Genomic DNA, 18,213 nt, shown 5'->3' on the forward strand with positions numbered 1-18,213 from the left:
AAACACTAGGGGATTTTGAAAGCTGAAGGAAAATGTTAAGGACAGAGGAATAATTAGGATTATTCCTACCAAATTGGAACAGTTAAAAGGTACGGGAACTGGGTGATCTTCTCTCTGTTTCACCTTCCTCATATGGTACATGTGTCCCACTCTAAACTGTTTGGAAAAATAGTGGGCTATAAATGTAATGTAATAAATAAGACATCAGTGGTCTTTTTGGCTGGAAGTTCAAATTTAACACACATCTGGAGTGCACTGAGGAAGGCTGACAAAAGGTTTTTTTTAAAAACCCCACAAATTCAGTAATATTTCTCCACTTTTGTGAGAATTAGTGTGCAATGTGTTATGCCTCTTGGGAGACTTAAGGCACAAATGGATAGGATTTTCTAGTAGCAGATGGAACCATTCATAAATCTCTTTCCTGCTTCCCCATCTCTGGACTTTTCACAAAACTAACTCCAATGAGAGTGCTGGAATCTCTCACCTTCTTTCTTCCCCTATAGCTGCCTCCTCTTATTCCAAACTCTGTAATAGAGGGACTTGGTACTCTTGTTTTCTCTCTGCTCTAGAATCCTCTGCCAAAGGGTCGCTTAATGCTTCTTGGCAAATGTATATAAGCCAAAAGGGAAGCAAAGGGCCAGAAACAGCAGCTCAGGAAGTAGCTGGCCATTCCTGCTTGCTCACAGTCTTTAATGCAGAAACCGGGCACAATTACTCATCAATGGGGCTAGAACAAGAACAACTGAGATTAAAAGTGGGACTAAACAAGGCTGCCCCCTCTCCCCCATCCTATTTTCATTGGCAATAGAACCATTAGCTAACTTCCTTAGAAACAATAACAAAATTAAAGGATTTAAAATGTCTAACAGCTCTGATAAAAACTGCTCAAAATGTCAGGGAATCATCTAGCACATCACAACGTCAACTTTCTCATGTGGATGACTGACACAATTTCTTTTATCCCCAAATGTGTCAGGGAAAAGCACTCTATTTGTACCATTGACTACATTTTTTTCGAATTCTAGAAAACTCACTATGAACCAAAACCAATAGTTAATAAACTGGCACCAGTCCATGGGCATGACCTTAAGTAGCACTGATCTAGCTGATAATAATCATAGAATCATAGAGTTGGAAGAGATCTCATGGGCCGTCCAGACCAACCCCCTGCAAGAAGCAGTAAAATCTCATTCAAAGAACCCCGACAGGTGGCCATCCAGCCTCTGCTTAAAAACCTCCAAAGAAGGCGCCTCCACCACTGTCCGGGGCAGAGAGTTCCACTGCTGAACAGCTCTCACAGTGAGGAAGTTCTTCCTAAAGTTCAGGTGGAATCTCCTTTCCTGTAGTTTGAAGCCATTGTTCCGTGTCCTAGTCTGCAGGGCAGCAGCAAACAAGCTTGCTCCCTCCTCCCTATGACTTCCCATCACATATTTGTACATGGCTATCATGTCTCCTCTCAGCCTTCTCTTCTGCAGGCTAAACATGCCCAGCTTGTTAAGCCGCTCCTCATAGGGCTTGTTCTCCAGACCCTCAATCATTTTAGTTGCTCACCTCTGGACACATTCCAGCTTGTCAACATCTCCCTTCAACGGTGGTGCCCAGAATTATATTCCAGGTGTGGCCTGACCAAGGCAGAATAGAGGGGTAGCATAACTTCCCTGGATCTAGACGCTATGCCCCTATTTATGCAGGCCAAAATCCCATTGGCTTTTTTCGCCGCCGCATCACATTGTAGGCTCATGTTTAACTTGTTGTCCATGAGGACTCCAAGATCTTTTTCACATGTACTGCTGTCTAGCCAGGCGTCCCCCATCCTGTATCTTTGCATTTCATTTTTTCTGCTGAAGTGAAGTATCTTGCATTTGTCCCTGTCGAACATCATTTTGTTAGTTTCGGCCCATCTGCTCCTGTCTTCTGGAGTATTAGCTAAGGGACTACACCAATTTAACAAAGTTTCAGCCACAAAAACAAAGTTTCTGAAGTAGAGCAATGACTTTCATAGTAAAGACAACCCAATTTAACAGGAAATAAGACTTTCAAACCAGGAACAGATTTCTGCAATTATTAAAAAATTGTTTATTATAAAAGCTATGAAAATTTGCCAAAAATCAGAGGATAAGGGAAACGTTCCACATTTTGGTGAGCTATCAGTGTTAAATGTGTTCTACCACTGTACCAAGTTTGAAGAAGATCACTCAAAAAATGAGGGCGGGAGAGCCCCCTAAGTCCCCCCCCCCTTCGGGCTGTTTTTGGGCCACCGCGCATGCGCGTCCGCCATTAACGAATTAATTTCAAAAATAACGAATTTTCGTTAATTTCGAAAAATTTTGGGGGCCAAATTCGTTATTAGCAACAAAAACGAAAAAATGCCCCCTCTAGTTTTGAAACGAGTTTAGAATCAAATTTTTCATGGATCGATCAAGCCTATTAGCTATCCCTCCCAGTTTGGTGTCATCTGCAAACCTGATGATCGTGTCTTCTAACCCTTCATCTAAGTCGCTAATAAAGATGTTGAACAGAACTGGGCCCAGAACAGAACCCTGCAGCACTCCACTCGTCACTTCTTTCCGAGATGAAGACGATGCATTGGTGAGCACCCTTTGGGTTTGTTCACTTAATAAAACTAATAAAACTTTATTTCTGTTCCGCCCTATCTCCTTGGAGGGACTCAGGGCGGATACAGACCAAGAATCTTATTGTGCAGGCAACATGGCATTTTAAGATAATAGTTATATGTTCAAATGAAGACCCACCCCTGGCTTTTGGACACACATTGTAGACAACAGACATAATTGAGGACTTTACTATATGTGAGGGGATAGAAACAGCTTCTACTCATGATGTCTGGCAAATAGACATCAAGCGATTTGTGACACTGCGGCTGAGTGAAACTACACTTCCAGATCAGTGATATAACTTTGCCCTCGTCTTGTGCTGCTCCCCCCTTGATTTTCTCTTTTATTTTGATTTTTAAGACACTAATTTAGGTTTGTTTTTTTAAAAAAATATTTTCTTTAGGGGGAGCATTGAACGCCTCCACAGAAGCCAGGAGACCTTGGACTTCATTGCATAGAGGTAAGTCCCAGGTCCCTGGCATGATCAGGGGCTATTGATCATATTTTCTTGTCACTAGCCCCTGATGGCTTCATCACTGGGATGGCAATGAGTATTGCGCAACATTGTGAAATAGGGACTGTAACCAAAGGTGACATTCCTGCAATTGTGTTAGTTCAATACTTCCATGCAATAGAGACTTTAATCAATGGACCATGTGATTCTTACTCCTCCCGCAAGTCACTAAAAATAAAAAACCAAAGACATATCTTCTGCAATCCTAGATCAGATGTGTATATTTTAAGCAATTATTCTAGACTTTAATTATAATTTTTAAATATTTTTCTTCCTTTTCATTCAGATAATTTTTAGTGTTGGGCACAGTATAAATAATAACCAGGTCTAAAATGATCATGAGCAGAAGTTAGAAGTCAGAGATTAAGATTCCAGTAACAAATAAATAATGTTTAGCACTTTCCAGTCACAATGTGCCTTCAGTATGAACATTAAAAGCTTAGGTAAATTCCTCCCAGAGGTTGGAAAAATTACTGTTTGGACTTCAACACCCGGAATCCCCCAGCAAGTAGAAATTCTGGAATTTGAGCTCTAATCTTTCCTTTAGAACTTGATGAGAGTTAACAACACAATCCTGAATGTGTTTGCTTGAGTCCTGCTGTGTTTAATGGGGCTTATACCCTTTGCTGTTTAAATTCCCTTTGACTGGATCATGCCCATCTCACTTTTGTTTTATTCTAGAAGAGCACAGAAAGGTAAGTGTATGGAAGCAAAAGAATTTGAGGAAAAGCACTGGCATGATCCAAGTAAAACAGTTCCTGTGTGTGCCAGAATCCAAACTGCTACCATGTGGTTTTGGACGCTAAGCTCTTTGTGCTTCAGAGCTTTCTGTCCACTGATGGGCAACCTTTCACGAGGGTGTGGTTTTCAGAGAGTTCTGGGAAACTCAGCTGGAAGATGCTGTTTGGAACATAGCATCGATTCTGTATTTTTGTTGGCAAAACAAAGTGGTTTCACTTTTTTGGCACCACTTAAAGGGGCCCAGTAGGCAAGAGCATGGAAAGCTGGCAGGTTGAGAAGCAAATTCAGTGGTCTTGGAAAAAGAACAGGAATAATGGAACAGAACTGACTGAACAATGCTTAGGAATATGTATATTTTAAAAATATATGCACCTCATTAGCTCCAAAACTCCATTTGACCACAGCATGCCAGATCGTTAGCTGCAAACGATGTGCTTCCCAACAGGCTTCTTGAGTTTGGAAGAGTTTATGTCTTAGGGCAGCTTCCCTCAACCTGGAGTTTTCCAGATGTGCTGGAGTACAGCTGCCAGGAACCCCCATGTTCTGGTTGTTGTAGGGTAACTTATCTGGAGGACACAAGTTGGGAAAAGCTATCATAGTCCCATGCAATGATAGAATCTTAGAGTTGGAAGCAGGGCCGGCCCAAGGTAATTTTCAAGTGTAAGCGAACAGAATTTTGGCGCCCCCCCAAAACAATCGGATATCGAATTGTTGGCAGTTGTGAGGCTACCCTGAGTCCTCTTCAGGGTGAGAAGGGCGGGACACAAGTATGGGAAATAAATAAATAAATAAATAAAATCAGGACAGTAAAAAAGAACACTCAAAAACAGGGGAATTCCAGACATGAAACAATCAGGGCCAGCTAACACCACCCAACAAAGATTCCCTCAGGCAGGAAGCAGCCAGGTTTTGAATATGTGAGGGACATTCAATGCTAATCAAGGTGGCCAACTGCAACATTCACACTTGCCTCAAAGAGTTCTTTATCCCACCCTGGACATCATTCCACAGATATATAAACCCCACTTGCCTAATTTCCAACAGACCTCACAACCTCTGAGGATGCCTGCCATAGATGTGGGTGAAATGTCAGGAGAGAATGCTTCTGGAGCATGGCCAGACAGCCCAGAAAACGCACAGCAACTCAATAATGATAATGATAATGATAATTTTATTTCTTACCTGCTCAAGACGGTTGACAACATTGCTAGAACACATAATAATTGTCACGACCCAGGCTGCAGAGCACCAATAACCATACACAGAGGCCAGAATCTAACTAATATCTTTATTGAAGGAATATATAAAGTTAATAAAAGCAAGTGTATGAAATAGTCCAGAAATAGACCTTTCAGGAAAGGTCAAAATTAGTCCAAAGAAACAATGTCCAATATGAAATATTAAGGTCCAAAGTTGTAATCCAATAACCGAAACACTCACTTTGCCAGGCAAAGTGAGGGGAGATGACAAGGTCTTTTAGTCCGTGAAACTTGAGCGAGGCTAGAAAGTAACTTGATTCTTGGGAAAACGAGGCTTGATTCAAGGCAACAAGGAAACAAGGAACAAGAACAAGATCCGTGGTAATTTCTTGGCAAAATCCGGGAAACAAGACGAGGCTGAGTCTTAGAAAGCAAGGCAGGATTCGTGGAGTAAACAAAGCTGGGAACGAAGGCTTGGCGACAGGAACGGAGGCTTGGAAGCGGAGTAGCTGTCCACACACGCTACTCCGGTTGCTGACGAATTGACTCCGCAAGATCCCTTTGTGGGTAAAACACCTAAATAGGGTCCCGTTTTCCCGCCCAAGAGCAGTTCTCTGGAGAACCAGAAACGAAAGCTATTTTCTGAGTCCAGATGCATGACTCCCTAAAGTTTCCCATGGGAAGCAGGCTTAGTCAGCTGAATGCTTAGCAGCTATCCTAGCACTCCTGCGAGACGCCTGATCGACTCCTCTCTGTTGTTTACAAAAATCATGGCGAGAAAACGTAGGAGATTTAGGCTCAGGGCTTGTTTGACAGACTTCTGGAAGACAAATCTCTTGCAGGTGCAAGGTTTCCAAATCTGGCTGGGAAAGTTCCAATTCTGACTGAAACGGCGAAAAACCCAAGTTTTCCTCTTCATCTGGCACCACAGTGCCAGGAATGGGACTACATTGCCCATGGGTCATCACAATAATTTAAAAACACTCTGTAAAATATACATATGGAAACATATTTCCATAAAATACACAAAACAAAAAGGAGCCCCGGTAGCGAAGTGTGTTAAAGCACTGAGCTGCTGAACTTGCAGACCAAAAGGTCCCAGGTTCAAATCCCGGGAGCAAAATGAGCGCCCGCTGTTAGCTCCAGCTTTTGCCAACCTAGTAGTTCGAAAACATGCCAATGTGAGTAGATCAATAGGTACCACTTCCGGCGGGAAGGTAACGGTGCTCCATGCAGTCATGCTGGCCACATGACCTTGGAGGTGTCTACGGACAACACTGGCTCTTTGGCTTAGAAATGGAGATGAGCACCAACCCCCAGAGTCAGACATGACTGGACTTAACGTCAGGGGAAACCTTTACCTTTACCTTACACAAAACAAAAATTAGACATAGAGTGGAAGTTTAAACAATATCATGAAAAGGGCGAGAAATCTGCCCCTCTCCATATGGTATGAATCAGGGGTCCCCAAACTAAGGCCCGGGGGCCGGATGCGGCCCATCGAAGCCATTTATCCAACCCCACGGCACAAGGGCAGAAGGGGGTTGGGCTAAGTAACCCAAGGGGTCTCTTCTTCTCTTACAACCATTATTATTATTATTATTATTATTATTATTATTATTATTATTATTATTATTATTAATATTGAGGCTGGGTGGCCATCTATCAGGGATGCTTTGCTTGTGCTTTTGGTGCACAGAGGCAGAAGGTAGTTGGACTAAATGGCCCAAGGGGTCTCTTCCAATCCTATTATTATTATTATTATTATTATTATTATTATTATTATTATTATTATTATTGAGGCTGGGTGGCCATCTATCAGGGATGCTTTGCTTGTGCTTTTGGTGCACACAGGCAGAAGGGGGTTGAACTAAATGGCCCAAGGGGTCTCTTCCAATCCTATTATTATTATTATTATTATTATTATTATTATTATTATTATTATTATTATTATTATTGAGGCTGGGTGGCCATCTATCAGGGATGCTTTGCTTGTGCTTTTGGTGCACACAGGCAGAAGGGGGTTGGACTAAATGGCCCAAGGGGTCTCTTCCAAACCTCTTTCTTCTTCTTCTTCTTCTTCTTCTTCTTCTTCTTCTTCTTCTTCTTCTTCTTCTTCTTCACATTGACGCTGGGTGATCATCTGTCAGGGGTGCTTTGCTTGTGCTTTCGATGCACAAAGCAGAAGGGGATTGGTGACTCTGGGGGTTAGTGCTCATCTCCATTTCTAAGCCAATGGCCCAAAGGGTGTCTTCCAACCCTCTTTTTTATTGTTATTATTTATTTATTTATATATTTATTTATTATTGCTCAGTGGCCAACTATAGTCTGGCCCTCCAACGGTCCGAAGGATCGTGAACTGGCCCCCTGTTTAAAAAGTTTGGGGACCCCTGGTATGAATAAAGAAATCCACTGGACTTAACTGGCACTTGTATCTTTATTTCTCCATTGGAAGAAGTGAGGCACCGTGGAATTAACATAGTTTGGCTCCACTTTCACTGCCACGGCTCAATGCTATGGAATCCTGGGAGTTATAGTTCGGTGAGGCATCTAAACTATTTGGCAGAGAAGGTTTAAAGACCTTATAAAACTACAATTCCCAGGGTTTCATAGCATTGAGCCATGGCAATGAAATTGGAGTCAAACTGCATTAATTCCAAAGTGCAGCTGCCCTTTGGTGAGATATATGCATCCCTCTGAAGTACACCACTACAATATACACTACAATATACCCTTAGGCCCTTTCTGTATTGCCATATAAAATGCAGGTTATCTGCTTTGAACTGGATTATATGGCAGTGTAGACTCAGATAACCCAGTTCAAGGCAGATAATGTGGATTATCTGCGTTGATAATCTGAATTATATGGTTATGTAGAAGAACCCATACCCTGCCATATAAGATCCAGACTATCTGCTTTGAACTGGATTATATGGCTGTGTAGATGCATATAATCCGGTTCAGTGCATATGACCTGGATTATCTGCCTTCATAATCTCAATTATATGGTTATGTAGAAGAACCCATACCCTGCCATATAAAATCCAGACTATCTGCTCTGAACTGGATTATATGGCTGTGTGGATGCATGTAATCCGGTTCAGTGCATATGACCTGGATTATCTGCCTTCATAATCTCAATTATATGGTTATGTAGAAGAACCCATACCCTGTCATATAAAATCCAGACTATCTGCTCTGAACTGGATTATATGGCTGTGTGGATGCATATAATCTGGTTCAAAGCAGAAAATGTGGATTATCTGCCTTGATAATCTGTCTTCTATGGCTGTGAAGAAGGGGCCTTAGGAAACTATAAATCCTAGGAGTAGGCCCACATGTTCCAGCTTCTGGAACATGGCCAGGCAGCTGAAAAACCTGCAGCAACCCAGCCTCAGGCCCCTCCATTTCCCCCTCAGTTGCCAAGTTGGCCCAGGCCTGCCCTGGAGACATGCCTGGGGAAATGCTGGGAACAGGGACGGGTTCCTACCTGCCCCGTCTTCATGGCTGAGAGGGTCCCCAAGGAGGTGCATGGCAGGGGCACAGGCCTGCTCGACCTGCCAGAGCTCCTTCCAGCCACGGAGGGCTGCCGGGCGTTGCGAGAGGAATCCAGGAAGGGTGCAGGTGGAGCAGCAGGCCCAGAGGCCTGGCCTCAGGTCTTGTTCAGGGGCAAGAGGGCTGCAAGGGCAAGAGGGCCGAGTGCGAGAGAGGCGTGAGTGGGCCGAGTGCGAGAGGGGCGTGAGTGGGCTGAGTGCGAGAGAGGCGTGAGTGGGCCGAGTGCGAGAGGGGCGTGAGTGGGCCGAGTGAGAGAGATACGTGAGTGGGCCGCGTGCGAGAGGGGCGTGAGTGGGCCGAGTGAGAGAGAGGCGTGAGTGGGCCGAGTGAGAGAGATGCGTGAGTGGGCCGCGTGCAAGAGGGGCGTGAGTGGGCCGAGTGCGAGAGAGGCGTGAGTGGGCCGAGTGCGAGAGGGGCATGAGTGGGCCGAGTGCAAGAGGGGTGTGAGTGGGCCGAGTGCGAGAGAGGCGCGAGTGGGCCGAGTGAGAGAGAGGTGCGAGTGGGCCGAGTGCGAGAGAGGCGTGAGTGGGCCGAGTGCGAGAGGGGCGTGAGTGGGCCGAGTGAGAGAGATGCGTGAGTGGGCCGAGTGCGAGAGGGGCGCGAGTGGGCCGAGTGAGAGAGATGCGTGAGTGGGCCGAGTGCGAGAGGGGCATGAGTGGGCCGAGTGCGAGAGAGGCGTGAGTGGGCCGAGTGCGAGAGGGGCGTGAGTGGGCCGAGTGAGAGAGATGCGTGAGTGGGCCGAGTGCGAGAGGGGCGTGAGTGGGCCGAGTGAGAGAGATGCGTGAGTGGGCCGAGTGCGAGAGGGGCGTGAGTGGGCCGAGTGAGAGAGATGCGTGAGTGGGCCGAGTGCGAGAGGGGCGTGAGTGGGCCGAGTGAGAGAGATGCGTGAGTGGGCCGAGTGCGAGAGGGGCGTGAGTGGGCCGAGTGCGAGAGAGGCGTGAGTGGGCCGAGTGCGAGAGGGGCGCGAGTGGGCCGAGTGAGAGAGATGCGTGAGTGGGCCGAGTGCGAGAGATGCGCGAGTGGGCCGAGGAGTGCGAGAGGGAGCCTCAACAGCGCCCCCCTTGACGTGCGCCCGAAGCGGCCGCTTAAACGGCCTCCATTGTTGGACCGGCCCTGGTTGGAAGGGATGCTGAGAGCCATCTTGCCCAACTCCCTGCCATGAAGAAAAACACGATCAAAGCCTATCCAACTTTTGTTCACAACTCTCTGAAGCAGTCTCTTCCACTTATACAGTAAAGAAGTTTTTTCTAATGTTTACATGGAATCGCTTTTCTTGTAATTTGAATCTTTTGGCTGGAACTCTAGTTTCCAACATAGAAGAAAAATAGTTTATGCCATCTTCAACACGAGGCCCCTTCAAACGTTTAAAGATAGCTATCATGCCACCTCACAGTCTCCTCAGCTCAAAATGCCCTGAATCATTCCTCATAATGCTAGATTTCCAGACTTTTGATTGTCTTAGTTATCATTTTCTGGAAACATCCCTGCTTGTCCTTATCTTGAATTGTAGAGGCCAGAACTGGATGTAGTATTCCTGGTGAAACTTGATGAGAGCAGAATAGAAATGGTACTATTACTTCCTTTGGTCTGGACACTATACTCTGAGCCCTTCTACACAGGCCCTAAAATACGAGAGAAACTGGGATAAAAGGTGAGGTGACTAGATGGTGCTTGCCAAGAATGCATGCTGAATCGCATAGTTGGCTGAAAACCAAAAGTGCACTTAAAATCCGAGATTGGCCAAAAATTACACATATTCATATTACTGTATATCTCTGCACTCAAGACAAACACGAGACTTTGTCCCTATATGCTGGTGTGGACTGATCCAATGCATGTGTGTATTTTAAAATCCTGAAACAGATGCTGCGGTCTGTAAACAGATTGAGCCATGGACACACAGGTAGCTAAATTATTATTATTATTATTATTATTATTATTATTATTATTATCATCATCATCTGCATTTCTATACTGCTTTTCTCACCCCTGGGGGGACTCAAAGTGGTTTGCAACATAATAAATGGCAAAATTCAATGCCTTACATATACATACAAATATATCACATATTTAAATAAAAAAACATACAACTGTAGATTAAAACCATCAAAACTATAAAAACATCCAACATAGACATATTCATGAAACATGTTATTACAGCAATTAACATAGATCCCTTCTCTTCCCCCACCACCATCCCCCATCTCCCTCTCCACAGAGTTTCAACCTTTCTTTATATACCCTTCCTGCTCCCCTAGGGAGGAAAATGGTGGAGGCCCTCGATGGCTGAGGCCCCCACAGGCGTGGTCCTCTTATGCCCCAGCCTCTGGAGGCAGGCAGGTGTTCTTGCTGGGCCTGGCTTCGCAGAGTCACAGGGCCAGGGCCTCAGTTCTGCGAGGAGTGAGTTCCAGGAGCTGAGCCAGAGGCAACAAAGAAAACAAAGGCTGCCTCTTTCCTCAGAGCCCCTGGCGATGGTACCTTCACTCCTTTGATGGTCCTCTATCTAAATGGAAGCACAAATGGAAAGCAATTCCCATGAGTACTTTCTGCAACCATTCATTTGTTGTCATATTTATGAAATTAAACGGAGCTTGAATTTACACAGTGGACACCAGCATGGCAGGCAAATGACTCCAAATGGAAGCGAGGTTCAAGAGGGAAAAAGTAAAGGCAGCAGGAGGGTGAGGAGAGATAATGACAAGAAATCTGTTTGAATGCACCTTCATATATTTGCATCAGCACTTATGAGGTCCAGCACATCTTAAAGAATCAATAAAAAAATAAAAGAAAACTTCTTTTGGATGTCCTGCATCCATTTTGCAAATTTCTAAAATCCGCTGCAAACAAATGCTTCAGGACGCCAGGGGACTATTTGCTGGGACTAACAGCTCTGTGTTTGAACTTATTTCAGGTACTGTATTTTTTTACCCCATTCCTTTATGAGGCAGTTTGGCAGGGCTCTCTGGTGCAACCTAGGCTTTTTTGATTTCCACATTACATCACACTATTAACTCATGTTTAACCTCTAGTTGACTAAGACCCCTCGATACTTTTTACTTATGTTGCCCTTTAAGCCAGATGTCATCTATCCTATATTTAATAATAATAATAATAATAATAATAATAATAATAATAATAATAATAATAACTTTATTTTTATACCCCGCCCCATCTCCCCGAAGGGACTCGGGGCGGCTTACATGGGGCCTAGCCCGATAAGACAATCAATATCAATAGCACGACTATAAAACAATTAAACCAGTAAAACATCAATAGCAATAAAACAATCGTTAAAATCAGCAAAAAAAAACATACAAAAAACATACAATATTAAAACAGGAGACTAATTCATAAAATCCAGAACAGAATGTGTTGGTAGAAATGGACAATAAAGTGCAAAATAGCATTGGCAACATCTCAGAAAAGGGGGCTATTATAAAATGGGAAGATGGATCAGTCCAACATCTAATTAGGTGTCAAAGGCCTTCTGGAAGAGCCAGGTTTTTAAACTCCTACGAAAGGAGAGGAGGGTAGGGGCCTGCCTGATCTCTCTAGGGAGAGAGTTCCAAAGCCGGGGGGCCACGACGGAGAAGGCCCTCTCTCTCGTCCTCACCAACCGCAACTGCGAGGGTGGTGGCAGCGAGAGAAGGGCCTCCCCCGACGAGCGAAGAGAACGTGCGGGTTCGTAGGGGGAGATGCGGTCTCTAAGGTAGGTGGGTCCCAAACCGTTTAGGGCTTTGTAGGTGATAACCTGCACCTTGAATTGGGCCCAGAAAGTAAATGGCAGCCAGTGGAGCTCCTTAAACAGAGGCGTTGATTCGCTTAAACAGAGGCGTGTAATTCGCTCCAGTTAGAAGAAAGGCTGCCGATCGCTGTACTAGTTGTAATTTCCGGGCCGTCTTCAAAGGCAGCCCCACGTAGAGCACATTGCAATAGTCCAGTCTGGAGGTAACTAAGGCATGGACCACCATGGTCAGATCAGACTTCTCAAGGTATGGTCGCAGCTGGCGCACAAGTTTGAAATGTGCAAAGGCCATCCCGGCCACAGCCAACACCTGAGCCTCAAGCGTCAGCCCCGAATCCAGGAGGACCCCCAAGCTGCAGACCTGCGCCTTCAGGGGGAGTGCGACCCCGTCAAGCACAGGTTGCCACCCAATACCCCGATCAGACATACGACTGACCTGGAGGACCTCTGTCTTGTCAGGATTAAGTCTCAGTTTATTCACCCTCATCCAGGCCAACACAGCGGCCAGACACTGGTCCAGAATCTGAGGGGCTTCCTTGGATTTAGGTGGAAAAGAGTAGTAGAGTTGGGTGTCATCCGCGTAGAGATGGCACCGTACTCCAAAACTCCGGATGACCTCTGTGTATTTCTGTGTATAATTTTCCTGCTTTTTAAGTACTACCTTACATTTATTCCTGTTTTATTCCATTTATTTTGTTAGTTTTGGCCCAGCTCTCCAAACTGTCAATATCATTTTGAATCCTGATCCTGTCATCTGGGGTATTAGCTACTCCCACCCCATCCATTTGGTGTCATCTGCAAATTTGACAAATTTGCCCTCTAAACCTTCATCCCAGTCATTAATAAAGATGTTAAACAACACCAACCTGAGGCATTCCACTAACCCAGTGGTTCTCAACCTGGGGTGCCCAGATGTTTTTGACCTTCAACTCCCAGAAACCCTAACAGATGGTAAACTGGCTTGGATTTCTAAGTGTTGTAGGCCAAAAACATCTGGGGATCCCAAGTTGAGAATCACTGCACTAGCCAGTTCTCTCCAGGGTGAAGAGCAAGCACTCGGAGTTGGGTCAGTCAACCAATTGAAAATCCATCTAATAGTAGCACTGTGGACTCAGAAATAGTAGAAGTAGCAGAGAGGCAGAAGGAAAGGTAGCAGAAATAGTTGGAACAGAATAAAGCATACCAATTCAGACTGGTTACTGAACCATAGCAGGAAAGGAGATCGTTAACAGAATATTCCCAGCATGAAGAACAATGAATTCCAAATGACTCTATAGCACAACACTGGGAAAGTCTCGATATTGTGAAATACAGCTGAGGCAAAATGGGATTAATCCACCACTAAAGTAGTATAACAGTGTTATGTGATAAACACTTGGCTGTTTAATGATCTGTTTGAAACTATTCTGGAACACATTTTTCTTACTCCCTAATATGTTCTCAAATACCAGTTCAGGGACATTAGGAATGTCTATCTAGGGCCTCATCTGGTTAATCCAGAGCAGAAATCACAAAAAGGGGTGGCAGTAGTAGCCCACGTGGACAGCTGATTGGTCCAAATCAGACCAAATCCACATTGTGCTGAAATGCAGGAACAAAACTTGTTTACCCAATGACAACCACAAACAGTTGCAGAACATCATGGGGTCGGCCAGAAGTGACTAAACAGTGAGCACTGGTTATTAAGCCCATATAAATGAGCCCTGGGTCCTTCTGACTAGATACGGCAAAATAAGACATTTTGAGTTTTCTCTCCCTCAGCCATCAATATCCATATTCCCAAGATGCCAACAAGATTCAGTTTTGTACCACAATCTGGTACAAAGGTAGAATCTAAATCAGGAGCAAAGGGTGTGGTTCTGCATGCAGCCCCAAAGGCTAATTTTCAGCCTTACAATCTCTCTGCATTCCATGGATTGACCTGGTGTAAAGGAACAAATCACCTGTTTTTCAAAAGCAGACATGGACACCAAACAGGTTACTTTGGGGGTGCGTCTCCCCACCCATATTTTTTTTTAGTATTTTTGGCAGTCCATGCAAACTCCAGAGATTCTTGGGAGCAGTAAAGTAACCCCCAGCTCTTCTGCAGTTGCCTGCTTCTGTCCTATACTGTACATTGTGAAGTATGTCGGGAGAAGTAGTCTCAGGGCAATTATTTATTTATTTATTTATTTACAGCATTTATATTCTGCCCTTCTCACCCCGAAAGGGACTCAGGGCAGATCACATTGCACACATAAAGGCAAACATTCAATGCCATGACACAGAACAGAGACAGAGACAAGGCGCAGGCACCGGGCTGGCCTCGAACTCATGACCTCTTAGTCAGAGTGATTTGTTGATTTGTTGCAGCTGGCTTGCTTTCCAGCCTGCGCCACAGCCCGGTCCAATGTGTTAGACAGTGTGTTATATGCCATGCAGACAGAGCCAGACTCTGCAATACCCAGAAAAAACCCTTAAGTGTATATTGGTCTTTGGTACCTCTCTCATATAAAGACTACCAGATGGCTACATCTGCAAATGTTTTGGGACAATTGAGCTGAGGCATATGCCTCTGGGTTCCTCTCTCCCCCCATTTCCTGAGTTCTTACTGGAACTGTGTTGGATGTGGATTAATCATTCCATTCTATTGCCACTTGAAGCCATGGAATAGTGCATGCTGGAGACCACAGGACTCAAACCGGCCAGCAAGGAAAATGTGCTGGGAAGAAGCAGGCTGAGCGGGAACAGAAATAGCAACTGGGACAATGTGGATGGTGTACAAGCTCATAAGCAATTTCTGGGATTTGGCTCTGGGGAAAGCAGCATCAGGCATACTCCTGGCACAGCTTAAATTCAGTTATCTTTGCAGTCATACACCAGAAATAAAGTTAATGTTTCTGGAGTTCATATTCATAAATGTGGGGTTTTGCAGACAATAAGGGGCTTTATGGATTCACGTTGGAATACAACATGCTATTGTATCATCAGTTTTGGTTTTCAATGAACAAGTTCAGTGCCAAGTCCAATGCCAAGTTCTTTGTCTGATCATTTTAGTTAAATTCAGACTAGAGTTCCTAGGTCTCAGGGCCTCACTCTGAGTCTCCAATCCCCTCAGGGCAAGCAGGAAGAATCTCAAAGCAATTGGACTATACTGCCTTGAAACTGACTGTGAGTCTTGTGCAAACAAGCACTTGCATCTCCTTTCCCCCATTACATAGATTGCCTTTCTTTTTTAGATTCTATGATTCTATGAATTCTAGACATATTCAGAACTTTGATTTTGAACACAACAATCAGCAAGTGGGAATAGGTGGGATTAGCCATGAACTCTTGACAGTTTGCACCTTCTGCCAGTCTTATGCCCTCTCTAGACCAACTTTATTAGATAGAAATGACACAGCATTTCTAGTCATGGAAAAAAAAATACTGTTTGATGAATGTGTGGTATATTGATAATGCCTGGATAATGATAGTGATACAATATCTAAGGGGTGTGGTAATGGCTGAGTCATAACCAGATGAGGGTTATTGCAAAGAGCTTGCATCAGCCAATGTCCCATACTTATTACCTATCAGCAGGTGGCTATATAAGAATGAAAGAACCCATCTTTCTCTCTCCTATGTGACTCCGTGTGAGTATCTGCGTATGTTGCATGTGACTATTTGATTAATCTGATTGTTTGTAAGTACAAGGAAAGTGGAACAGCATAACCTGTTTGTACATTTGTATATATTGCAACGGTGAAGATTAAAGCCTACGAATATTTTGGATAAATCCTGAATCCGTGAATTTACTAATACAGTGTGTACATAAGGTCAGATGCTGGCAGCTGGACTCTGCTAATAGACAGGTTGAAGCATATTTTTGCTATTAAAGGACTCTGTTGTGTTTTTGCATGCTTATGGGACACTTGCTATCCATCTTGCTGTGGTTCAGGGAGATCATGATTTGGAAACTATAAATGACTTCACGAACCAGCATCCCACAACAAACTTGTGACCAAAAAGAAGGGTCTGTATTTGTGTCTGTAGAGTCTTCTGAGGCCCCTTCTGCACTACCATATAATCCAGATTATCAAATCAGATAATCCATATTATCTGTTTTGAACTGAATTAAATGAGTCTCCACAACCATATAATCCTGTTCAAAGCAGATAATCTGGATTTTTTATGGCAGTGTAGAAGGGGCCTAAGACAGAAACCCTTCCTGAATAGGATTTTCGTTCCGATACTGGAAATCCTTCATGCTCAAAAGTAAATCTCTTCAGACTGATGTGTGAGTGATGCACCAAGGATATGTGGGTAACCTTGCTACTTCCCCAAACTTGATTCTCAGGCGATGTCTACAGAGCCCAGATAATATGGACTCATTGTTCAATTGCTCCAGGAAGTCTGCATGACGCATGGGCTGGATGAGCGGCTGCATCAAGGGAACACGGGAAGCAATCCTGCAATGTCAGAGGTATGGTCAGCTAAATCCTGTTGGATCAGTTTGAAGTGCTATTCACATCACCAGTGGGCTGCCGCTGCCTTACCACCAACAAGCAGCTCTCTCCAAGAGGCTTGCTGGCAGTCTCATATTTCTGGTGAGGTCACAGATGGTGTCAAGCCATGTCACCAGACATGCAGCATTGCCAGCATGCTTCTGAGAGAGCACTGCTTGCTGGCAGTAAACAACAGCAGTAGCAGTCCCAATATGCCCTCTGACAGACAGACCATATGAACAACTAAAGGGCTCCTGGGCCTGCATTCGAGCAGTTCTGGGGTCCTTTAAACCAGAGTTTTTATGCAATAGAAACATGGACTCAGTAAATTAAAATGGATATTGTGATGGTGTATAGGCCCCTGTGAATTGCTTGATGGTTTCGTACTGGAAAATCCAAGTGCTTGATACATTTTTAAGTTGAACTGTGATGCAATGATATACAGTAGTCTCCCTTATCCAACCTTTGCTCATCCAATGTTCTGCATTAGCCAATGCAGTTTGCCTTTTAATAGTAAATGTTTTTGTAGTCAATGTTTTCGCTTATTCAACGTTCTGACGGCCTGTTTATGTTGGATAAGCAAGACTCTACTGTACTATGGCAGAGACTTAAAGTAGAAAAGTAATCTACTTGTCTTATATAAAATTCAGGGAATGCCAAGTGCTCTTCTGCTGTGTATGTCATTTCAGTGCCTGACTAAACATTCTACAAAGTATAGTAATTATAAATTTTCAGATTTGGTTATATTACACTTCAATCCTACAATCATTCACTGGAATTGCTCCTAGTTCAATATGCATAGAATTGCATCCTTAATTGTTCAAGCATTAGAGCTGCCCCTAGAGTCAGTCTGACAATGACAGCCATTGGCTCAGAACGATCATGTCCTGAACCCATGACAGGATCCCAGAGGAAGACCAAACCAGCTTGTTCTCAGGTCTGAGAATATGCTAGCTATGGAGTCCTGTGGAATACACACAGACTAATTAGGATCTCCAAAGTGTGACCAAGAAACCAAAGCTCCAGTAAGCTTTGCAGACAGATCCCAGACATTGCCCCAGTTGAAAGCTTTGACTGGAGGTGGTTTGAAAGGAGAAGACTGGAACTGGGACAGATGCCGAGAATAACACTGGTAAATTTCAAAGTTTGGGGGTAGGGTGTGAGTCCTGTTTACTCAGCGGCTTTTAAATCCTCTCAGCAACCCTGCTCTTGGTGTGTACGCAGGGTCACATCCTATTATTCTGGATTAATTAAGGCGCCCCGCTTGGACTCCCCTGCCTGGCAGAAATTTTGACAAACTGCTCTCCTACCACCGCAGCAACCATGTTTATATAGCATACTTTCCAAAGAAAATACAGTCCCTGGCTCCTATGCATAG

This window comes from Anolis carolinensis, chromosome 2 (assembly GCF_035594765.1).
Source record: "Anolis carolinensis isolate JA03-04 chromosome 2, rAnoCar3.1.pri, whole genome shotgun sequence".
In the NCBI taxonomy this organism is placed as follows: Eukaryota; Metazoa; Chordata; class Lepidosauria; order Squamata; family Dactyloidae; genus Anolis; species Anolis carolinensis.